This window comes from Oncorhynchus mykiss, chromosome 7 (genome assembly GCF_013265735.2).
Source record: "Oncorhynchus mykiss isolate Arlee chromosome 7, USDA_OmykA_1.1, whole genome shotgun sequence".
In the NCBI taxonomy this organism is placed as follows: Eukaryota; Metazoa; Chordata; class Actinopteri; order Salmoniformes; family Salmonidae; genus Oncorhynchus; species Oncorhynchus mykiss.
In genome coordinates, this window is record NC_048571.1 from 38879687 (window position 1) to 38891753 (window position 12067).

Sequence of the window (12067 nt, forward strand, 5' to 3'; positions counted from 1 at the left end):
AATACCCACACATATTAAATGCCTTTAAAACCCATGAGAAGGAGTGTACAAGTGCATACTTAAGGAAAAGTGTGGAGAATTGGGATGTATCACCACTCTTGTTGAATCGAAATGTACTGATACTTTTTTGCTTAATATTTTCCCTTCTAGTGTCAGTTCTTCGAAATGCAGCTCTGTTAGAAATGACAGAGGCTGATGTAGAGAAACCTGTTAAATTTGCTCCGGCTGAGCCAAGACAGAGCAAAAGGGAGGCGAAATAAGGCCCAGTGGACTAATGGAAGAGAGCAGAACAAGAACGTGATTAAAGGTAGGCCTACTGTTCAAGCTACAGCAGAGATGTAGCTTCTCATATACCAATCTATAATAAGTCATTGTTTGTCTCCCTCTCCCCAACAGGCTGTCGGTTCAAGTCTGCCAGCAGACTTTTGTTGAATCCCAAACGAACCCCTTGCCACCACCAACTTGTTCCATTGGCAAGGGGATGAATAAACGCTTCAACTTCGGGACACACTCGTGACTTGAATGAGTATAAAATGTAGCTCTACTATGATGAGACTGATGCTGATATGAAATGAGACTTTTAATTACAAAGATATAGGCTAGTCATGTTTGACAAATATGTTAACCAACATTATCGGCTAGATCTTATCGACATAGGCAAGGCACGGTTTGTTAAGATCAAATAATCTCAAGAACCGAGAGAAAGGGCAGTGCCAATTGGCATAGTACACAGGGGCACCATATGGGGGGGAAAGTTAGGACGAGTCTAAGGGCCTATGACTGACAGGGGCCCTAAAGAAATATTAGAACATTAGGTACATTTTTTAAAAATATTAAATTATTAACCTATCATTATTAAGAATATTTTATTTACAATGTACTAGTAAAAGTAACGGTTTCTTTTCTTGTTTTTGACAAAAGTAAACATCCAGTGAGCCTCTCTGAAAAAAAATCGCACTTGACAGAGGCAGCCAATATCAGAGCCTTAAAGGAAGAGATGCAGGCTCTTGGAGATGGATGGGAGTCTCTCCTGTCTGAGGAAACACTGATTGCTACGCAAATGATGTTGCACCTCAATTTAGCAAGGAACACAGCCGCCAGAGGAAAAGGAAGAGATTCCATGGTGAGACCTCTCAAGAGGAGACGGCTCAGGACAGTGCAGCAACAGTGTTTTGGAACACAGTGTGTTTTTTTTTTTTACTGCTATGGACAACATCATAAGTGACTTGGACACTATGTTCCACACCACTGCAAAAATTGCAGAATCATTTTCTGCTGTTCTGAAATTTGGGCAGATTGGTGAGGATAAAGTCCCTTCTGTGTGCCAACCACTGATCATGAAGTATTCCAGAGAACTTACACCTGAGTTTCAAAATGAAGTAAGACACCTGAACACTGTATATGCTGCCACTCCCCCCCCCCCCCCCCCCCCCCCCCCTAACTTGCCCTCTCTTGGTCTGCTGGATGCAATTTGTAAGATGCAGCTGCAAAGCATTTTTGGAGAAGTGTGCATTGCTTTATGTATTTTTTGCATACTGCCTGGGACTGTTGCTGGTGGCAAGAGAGCTTTCAGTAAGCTAAAACGGATCAACTATTTGAGGTCCACTATGTTCCAGGACAGGCTTTGCAGTCTTGCCATGCTGTCCATTGAACGTCAGTTAGCTAGAAAGCTGGACTTCAAAGACTTGATCAGTCACTTTGCTAGCAAGAAGGCTTGGCGCTGGGCTCTTGGTGAGTAAGGCTGAGCAATGGCCAGTGATAACTGTTAAATGGCATTGTTATGGATATTGGATCACTACATGCATGATGCCCACAGGCTGAGAACAAGATATATATCTCAAAGTAATGCCTGGATTGCCATAATATTTGTTGTGCACAATCAAGACCAAGTGGAAGAAACCTATTGATGGGATGACCACTTGACCTTTCCTCTAGCGCCACCATCCTCTAGCGTCACCATCCTCTAGCGTCACCATCCTTTATTTCCATTTTGTTTTCCATTTCCACTTTTACAGCTGCTTATTTTCTAGTTGGTATGTATACTTAGTTCAATAATCTGCTGCAGATTGTACTATTTTGTTTGTTATATAATTCTATAGATGGTAATGTAAATTTATTTTAATTGAAGAGGTTAATGTATATTTAAGTAATTTATTGTTTAAGAAAATTTTCCATTCAAGACTTTTACCATTAAAATGACATTTAGACTGTTAAATATGGCCTTTAGCACAATTCTTTATAGAGGGTATCAGTTTTGCATCAAATAGTGAATTCCACTGTATGCAGAATATTGCATGCATGTCTGCACAGTGTTATATTTTCACAGCTCACTGCCAGGAAATATCGTACAGTAAATATTGGACTTCAAGAGAGTTGCAAGCTTGCAAAGGTAGTTATTTAAAGCTTTGATTGGGTTCTAGATGTGTGTGGTTACAGCAATTGCCCAGGGTTCGTGTGGCCTGTGGTGGTGGGGTCCAATGATATATTTTCATGGGGCCCAAAATCCCTGGCGTTCCTCATTAACATTGTGCCATTGAAATCAGCATTACCTCTTGTTCTGTTGAATTTCAAATAAACGTTATTTTCTATGTCCAGAAGCCAAAAACGCAATCCTAATCATATTAACAGCCCATGATAGTTGTTAGATCTTCTCTTTATTTTTTCTCTCACGAATAGTGGTATCTCGGTCACATGAAACCTCTAGCATTTGAGGCACCGGTGCGCTTTGGGAGAACTGTGCGCTTTTAATAATTACAGGGTTTGTGTGCTTTGTTGAACAGCCCGTTACATATATATTTTAATCATTTTATCATCGATTATGGCGGGATGCCTATCATTTCGAGCCCCGAGTCATGGTATCAACTTGTGCGTTCTTGGACTCAAACATTGGCTTTTATTTGTAAATGTATTCATCACATAATCACTGCTCTTAGCCTATAATAAAACCCTAATTGCATCTTTATCGAAGCAACTGCACACTCTCTGCATAAGCTATATTTTTTGTTAAATGTGATGTTTCTATTTCTCTGTTCCTTGTTTCTCTCGTCTCTGTGCGGATGGAAAAGCAATAGCCGAATAAACTTGAACTTAACTTGAATATTCTCTTCATTTAACCCACAAACAAAATCACCTATAGTCTAGTGAAGCATATCGTTTTATTGCCTGTATAATTTAGCTATTTTCCATTTAAATGTGATGTTTACACTCATTTGGTAAGGGTCATTCAAATCGTGTAGTGAAACATTATTTGCTGTTGGATGGACCTCAACGTTTTTTAAATGTCGTCTGTAGTTGCAACACAGTCTCACATTCAATTCGTGCATATATGTACATAATGCATTTCAGCATATTTCGTGCGTTTTTGTGTGGCTTAATTCGTGAGAAAAGACACGAATTTATATGTTTCTAAATTCGTGCAAAAAGATGCAAACGCCTACTGGTTAAATTTGTAACAACAATAGACGCGATAGTCTATTTCATTTTGTTATTCTTTATGGCTAATTCAACGTTGTGAATATACAGAAATGTTGTCTTTGTTTTATAATGTGTCGTATGCATATGTACTGTTTTAGACTTGCTGATCATAATTGTTGAGAAAATACAGTTACGTAAAAAAATGGTTTTATTAATACCAATGCTGTTTTCTATGCTTGATTTCGCTTAATACTTTGGTATACTGGTGCACTTGTAATCAGAAAGGCAATTTTGTCGTGTAGGCAACAGTACACAATTTTCTTCATAACCCATTTCGTATTTCATGGAGCCTAAATACACAATTTAGTTCAATGCATTTATTACATGTTAAACAGGTTAATGTAAAATAATTAATTGCGGCCATGTCAATCATGTTATACTTAGGATACTGTAACGCGTTCAACCAGTTAGCAAGTCAGAAATGTCAGTTTCCTAGTACCGACTAGCACTTGAATGCAGTATTATGCTGGCTTCACATTCTCGTGGGAAAATGGGAAATTGTAACTCCAACGTAATCGTGTTCAAGTGCTTTTGAAGTCGGAACAATTCTTAAACCAATAAGATTGGCAACATCATTTTCTAATTTCCCACTTGTAATTCCTATTTGGAGGGTCATTCAAGTGAAACGTCCTAGTCGGAACGAGGAATTTCCGAGAACTCCGACTTGTCCAGCCTTCATACCCATTCACGACCACCGCGGAGTGAGTGTCAGTATCCTACTATGTGTCTGGTCTGTGCAGTCAACTAGTGTAATTGCTTGTGAAGTAAGTATGGTGATTATTATTAAGGTTATGGTAGTCTGAGATCCAGGCTATACAAACAATATAACTATATATAATTAAGACTAAAGTTTTAAAAAAGTAATAATGAAATTACAAAAAATTACTAACAAATGTTTGGTTGCTTTAAGACCAAGTCATGTCTACACAATAATATTGGAGCGGTTCCAATGTTTAGCCTACATCCAATGGCAAATACTGTTTTCTATGCTTGTTTTCCCTTGATATTGGTGGGTGTTGTTGCGCTCATTGCAGTCAAAACATATGTTGGCCGATCAAAACCCTTGCGGCTGACGTTGCTTTCTCTCCCCAAGTCGTACGAGAAAATAACGGAAAACTGACCCAAGATTAGTACTGTACATAGGCCACTTCAACCCAATGTAATGCGGAGCGCGTTCCAGCACGTCAACACAGTCGGCTACAAGGGAGGTTACTTTATGCGTTGTTCGGATTATAAAAAAAGTACAATTAATGAAAAAAAACGCATTTCCAGGTAGTTGAATGTATATTCTTAGTCTGTGCAGAATCCGTGTATGTTGACCTACAACACAACTGCGCATCATGACTACAACAAAGGCAACTTGGAACGTACCCGACCATTCTCTTTTCTGGTAAGTGAAGTATGCAATATAACAATGTGGTTGTAATCGCAAGTATGTAATGTTATGGAGATTGATTTCTAGCTTTTTACGACATTTCTCAAACCACTATGCATTTTCACTGATCTGTTAAGGTTTTCAATGAACATTTTAGCTATAGTCCTACTCAACAGTTTCAGCTAGCTAGCTAGAGCGAGCTAGGCAGTCAATGGAGTTTCATGGTGGGCGCAGGGTTTTGTTCTGGGCAACATCTACACACCGGATTAAAATAGTTTGAGTGGTTAATTACTTTAATCCACATGTGTCAAACTCCTACCATGGGAGGTCCGAGTGTCTGCAGGTTTTTGCTCCACCTGTCAAAGGTGTGTTCGGGAGGCGAAGTCAGGTGCAGGAGAGCAGAGTGTCGTGAACAGGCGCACTTTAATTCCGCTCCAAAATACACAGCACTTAAAAACAATAACATGCCAAAAACACGGAACATGACAAAAGTAAAGCGCCCGACAATAATCCACAATACCAAACAATTACACACAAATACATGATGGGAAACAGAGGGCTAAATTCATGTAGAATGATTAGGGAATGAAAACCAGGTGTGTATGGGTCAAGACAAAACAAATGAATATGAAAAATGGAGCGGCGATAGCTAGAAAGCCGGTGACGTCGATCGCCGCCCGAACATGAGAGGAACCGACTTCTGCGGGAGTCGTGACACCACCCTTGATTGATAAATGAAGGTCAAAAATGACCAAGGAACTCCGCTCACCTGGTTAGGTTGTCCAGGTGTTCATTGAAATGAAAAACCAAAAACCCACAGACACTCTGCCCTCTGTGGAATGAGTTTGACACCCCCGTTTGTCTTTTCAAAGCCTTTCTAAAGACAATTGTTTGCTCCCCAAGATCTAAAACGGCAAACAATGGATGAATTGGGCCCACCAGACAGCAATGCTCAGTGAATGTGTATCTATCCAATGGTCATCTTATTATCCACCATTCACATTCTTTACATTTTTGTAAATCACCTGTAGTTTTTGTGATGTAATCCACTTTCAAATGAAGTACACCTTAATGCTCAATTAAACATGTTTATTAAAATAAGTATCCTACATACACAGTCAAATACAATTCTAAACTGTTTACACTGCAGCTCCAAATAAAGACCCTTCACACCTACCACCCTTCTATTCAGACCTACGGCTGACACCTTTAGTCTCTTGCTCTCTCTCTCCATCCTCTTGATCCATCCTCTGGCTGCATTTTAAGTAAGTGGAGACTTTTTCACTTTCAATTAATTCATCTTTCTTCCCATTTCTTTTGTTTTCAAAAACCAAACCAGGTTGTAGTTTAAAAATGCAAACCAACTGGAGGAGATTATTCAAAATGTGCAGCTTAAAATAAGTAAACAAATCTCACTGGCCCAGGTACTGTTTCATCTGTCAACTAACGACACTCATTGCACTATGCTCCTGAGGCTATGGCAGGCAGCCTATATCTAGGTTACAACAGTTAGTATGGCACATTTTTCCATTACAGTGTGGCATGTGGGGTAATGTTAAAGTGTCAGGCTTTGTTTAAGTACCAGGCGAGGTCCATTATCAGATCTGACCCATATGATTGAGTCATTGAAACCCACATTACCGTCAAACACACACATAGCACTTCTTTAATGGGTTTGAGAAGGGTCGGGGCTTGATGTTTAATGTGAACTCGTCGTCAGCTCCTTAATTGGCCAAACTCTCTTTATTAATTGCTATTGTTAGTATCGTTTTTATCTCACAATCTCTAGTTCTCCTTGGCAATTCAAGCCCCATTGCCAGAGTGGACCTCCCTGGTGCAACATCAGTCAAAGTTATGTGTATAGGGCTATTTTTTCAGACACTTTCATATCCACCTTTCATGCAGAATGGCTCCTGGCTCCAGCCGTAAGCTGTATCCTAGTTGTAAAACAACAATAGGTGGAGCATCAAAGAAGTGCCAGTTCTGTGGTGCAAAAATACAGCTAAAGGTCAAGTTAGAGGCCCAAAAAATGAAGGCAACAGATGAATGGGCAAATAAGACAATGGAACATGGAAGATATGCAACCTTGGTTAATGCAGCAAACAAGCTGGTGAGCTTTATTATGTTTTCCATTAAAAAGATTTCTGCATTTCTAGCTTAGGGAAATGATAGGCCCTATGCACTTATTTGTTGTTGTCTCATTTAAGACTGTAAATCTAAATGTAATTATTTGACTGATATTTGTTGTGTTTCTGGAAGTTATTTTGTCATTAATGATTCCAGGTACATAGGTTCCACAAGGTTGGAGTGTACCCCCTGCTACTCCTCAGGAAGAGGAAGAGGGATAACATGTTGTCGTCAACGGCACTGTCCTCACAGTGGTATGATGAATCAGAACTCAATGGCAGCAATCCAAAGGTTGTATGATGTATGAGGCAATTGTGAAAAGTATTTGGACAGAAATATGTATGCTTGTCTACCTTAAGACCCTATCCCTCAACCACCACATCCATCAGATTGTAAAAAACAAATTATTCCACTTACGCAAATCCGCCAAAGTCAGCCCCTCCCTCTCCTGCCGGCCAAAACTCTAATCCATGCTTTCATCTCCTCTCCCGAATAGACTTTTGCAACTCACTAACACAAACTCCCTCTAAGCTCCAAATGGTTCAAAACTCAGCAGTCCATCTTCTAACCCACACTAAATCATCCTGGCAGCATATCACCCCCATCCTCTGAACTCCACTGGCTCCCTGTCTCCCACCGCATTAATTACAAGATCCTCCTGACCTAAAAAGCTCTCCTCCACCTTGCCTCTCTGAACTTCTTCTCTCCTACAGTACCAGCCCTCATGCTCTCTCTGCTCAACCACAGTTGCCCACCTTGTCATCCCCAGGTCCAAGCTCCAGAGTTTCAGTGACAGTGCCTTCTCCAGGGTTGCTCCTAGGCTCTGGAACTCCCTCCCTCGAGCCATCTGTGACTGTGAATGTGTGTTAGCCTTTTTAAAATGATAAACTTGGATTAGCTAATTGATAATTAGAAAACCCTTTTGCAATTAAACTGGCCTTCTTTAGACTAGTTGAGTATCTGGAGCATCAGCTTTTGTGGGTTCAATTACAGGCTCAAAATGGCCAGAAACAAAGACATTTCTGAGAAATGAAGGCTATTCCATGAGAGAAATTGCCAAGAAACTTTAGATCTCGTACAACGCTCAGTAATACTCCCTTCACAGAACAGCGCAATCTGGCTCTAACCAGAATAGAAAGAGGAGTGGGAGGCCCCGGTGCACAACTGAGTAAGAGGACAAGTACAATGAAGTGTTTAGTTTGAGAAACCGATGCCTCACAAGTCCTCAACTGGCAGCTTAATTAAATAGTACTTGCAAAACACCAATCTCAATGTCAACAGTGAAGAGGCGACTCCAGCATGCTGGCCTTCTAGGCAGATTTCCTCTGTCCGGTGTCTGTGTTCCTTTGCCCATCTTAATCTTTTCTTTTTATTGGCCAAGGAACACAGACACCGGACAGAGGAAATCTGCCTAGAAGGCCAGCATGCCGGAGTTGCCTCTTCACTGTTGACGTTGTGACTGATGTTTTGCGGGTACTATCAGACAATCAGATCCTCAAATGGGCACATTTATTGGCCAACATTAGCACGCAGGCCAGGTAGCCTAGGCCTACTTCTATGCGTAATCAGGTGCGCATCCATACGCAACACTGACATGAGCGCTTCAAACAAAAAGACAATGAAGAAAATTGACAAAACTCGTAAATGGAATGAAATAAACCAAAACTTGTTTCTCACAAGTGTAGCATAGCTTGTGCGCTCCCCTAACAACATGTCCACTCCGACAATGAGAACAGTAATATACTCTTAATAATAATATATTGAATGCATTAACAGAAATGACCATAACCAAACAAACATTGTAGATGAGAAATTGTGAATTAACGGTAGGCTAAATGTACTTCTGGTGATACTGGTGTGCCATCCACGTAGCCTACGCAATGGATTAGTCCACTTAGACAGGTGCAAATCAGACAGGTGTCTCATGTGCCATTAAATAAATAAATACATACAGTGAGGGCGAAAGGTATTTGATCCCCTGCTGATTTTGTATGTTTGCCCACTGACAAAGAAAGGATCGGTCTATAATTTTAATGGTAGGTTTATTTGAACAGTGAGAGACAGAATAACAACAAAAAAATCCAGAAAAACGCATGTCAAAATTTTTAGAAATTGATTTGTATTTTAATGAGGGAAATAAGTATTTGACCCCCTCTCAATCAGAAATATTTCTGGCTCCCAGGTGTCTTTAATACAGGTAACGAGCTGAGATTAGGAGCACACTCTTAAAGGGAGTACTCCTAATCTCAGTTTGTTACCTGTATAAAAGACACCTGTCCACAGAAGCAATTAATCAATCAGATTCCAAACTCTCCACCATGGCCAAGACCAAAGAGCTCTCCAAGGATGTCAGGGACAAGATTGTAGACCTACACAAGGCTGGAATGGGCTACAAGACCATCGCCAAGCAGCTTGGTGAGAAGGTGACAACAGTTGGTGCGATTATTCGCAATGGAAGAAACACAAAATAACTGTCAATCTCCCTCGGCCTGGGGCTCCATGCAAGATCTCACCTCGTGGAGTTGCAATGATCATGAGAACGGTGAGGAATCAGCCCAAAACTACATGGGAGGATCTTGTCAATGATCTCAAGGCAGCTGGGACCATAGTCACCAAGAAAACAATTGGTAACACACTATGCCGTGAAGGACTGAAATCCTGCAGCGCCCGCAAGGTCCTCCTGCTCAAGAAAGCACGTATACATGCCCGTCTGAAGTTTGCCAATGAACATCTGAATGATTCAGAGGATAACTGGGTGAAAGTGTTGTGGTCAGATGAGACAAATGGAGCTCTTCGGCATCAACTCAACTCGCCGTGTTTGGAGGAGGAGGAATGCTGCCTATGACCCCAAGAACACAATCCCCACCGTCAAACATGGAGGTGGAAACATTATGCTTTGGGGGTGTTTTTCTGCTAAGGGGACAGGACAGCTTCACCGCATCAAAGAGACGATGGATGGGGCCATGTGCCGTCAAATCTTGGGTGAGAACCTCCTTCCCTCAGCCAGGGCTTTGAAAATGGGTCGTGTATGGGTATTCCAGCATGACAATGACCCAAAACACACGGCCAAGGCAACAAAGGAGTGGCTCAAGAAGAAGCACATTAAGGTCCTGGAGTGGCCTAGCCAGTCTCCAGACCTTAACCAGTTAGAGCTCTAGGGGCGCTATTTCATTTTTGGATAAAAAACGTTCCCGTTTTAAGCGCGATATTTTGTCACGAAAAGATGCTCGACTATGCATATTCTTGACAGTTTTGGAAAGAAAACACTGAAGTTTCAGAATCTGCAAAGATTTTGTCTGTAAGATTTTGTCTGTAAGAACTCATTCTACAGGCGAAACCAAGATGATGCATCACCCAGGAATTAGCAGAATTTCTGAAGCTCTGTTTTCCATTCTCTCCTTATATGGCTGTGATTGCGCAACGAATGAGCCTACACTTTCTGTCGTTCGCCCAAGGTCTTAGCAGCATTGTGACGTATTTGTAGGCATATCATTGGAAGATTGACCATAAGAGACTACATTTTCCAAGTGTCCGCCTGGTGTCCTGCGTCGAATTCGGTGCGCAATTGCCAGCTGCTTCTACTTTACCATTTGATTCAGGGGAGAAAGCATGTGTCCAAGAACGATGTATCAATGAAGAGATATGTGAAAAACACCTTGATGATTGATTCTAAACAACGTTTGCCATGTTTTCAGTCGATATTATGGAGTTAATTTGGAAAAAAGTTTGCGTTTTGAGGACTGAATTTATGGATTTTTTTTGGTAGCCAAATGTGATGTATAAAACGGAGCTATTTCTAATACACAAGGAATCTTTTTGGAAAAACTGAGCATCTGCTATCTAACTGAGAGTATCCTCATTGAAAACATCAGAAGTTCTTCAAAGGTAAATTATTTTATTTGAAGGCTTTTATGTTTTTGTTAATGTTGCGTGCTGGATGCTAACGCTAATGCTAACGCTAAATGCTAACGCGAAATGCTAACTCTAGCTAGCTACTTTTACACAAATTATTGTTTTCCTATGGTTGAGAAGCATATTTTGAAAATCTGAGATGACAGTGTTGTTTACAAAAGGCTAAGCTTGAGAGATGGCATATTTATTTCATTTCATTTGCGATTTTCATAAATAGTTAACGTTGTGTTATGCTAATGAGCTTGCTGATAGATTTACACAATCCTGGATACAGGGGTTTTTTCATAGCTAAACGTGACGCAGAAAACGGAGCGATTTGTCCTAAACAAATAATCTTTCAGGAAAAACTGAACATTTGCTATCTGAGAGTCTCCTCATTGAAAACATCTGAAGTTCTTCAAAGGTAAATGATTTTTTTGAATGCTTTTCTGTTTTTTTGTGTAAATGTTGCCAGCTGAATGCTAATGCTAAATGCTACGTTAGCCATCAATACTGTTACACAAATGCTTGTTTTGCAATGGTTGAGAAGCATATTTTGAAAATCTGAGATGACAGTGTTGTTAACAAAAGGCTAAGCTTGAGAGCTAGCATATTTATTTCATTTCATTTGCGATTTTCATGAATAGTTAACGTTGCGTTATGGTAATGAGCTTGAGTCTGTATTCACGAACCCGGATCCGGGATGGGGAGATCAGAAAGGTTAACCCCATAGAAAATCTGTGGAGGGAGCTGAAGGTTCGAGTTGCCAAACGTCAGCCTTGACACCTTAATGACTTGGAGAAGATCTGCAAAGAGGAGTGGGACAAAATCTATCCTGAGATGTGGCCAACTACAAGAAACGTCTGACCTCTATGACTGCCAACAAGAGTTTTGCCACCAAGTACTAAGTCATGTTTTGCAGAGGGGTCAAATTCCCTCATTAAAATGCAAATCAATTTATAACATTTGACATGTGTTTTTCTGGATTTTTTTGTTGTTATTCTGTCTCTCACTGTTCAAATAAACCTACCATTAAAATGATAGACCGATCCTTTCTTTGTCAGTGGGCAAACATACAAAATCAGCAGGGGATCAAATACTTTCTTCCCTCACTGTATGTATGCATGTATGTATGTATGCATGTATATATATATATCTGTACACATAGTACCAGTCAAAAGTTAGGACACCTACTCATTC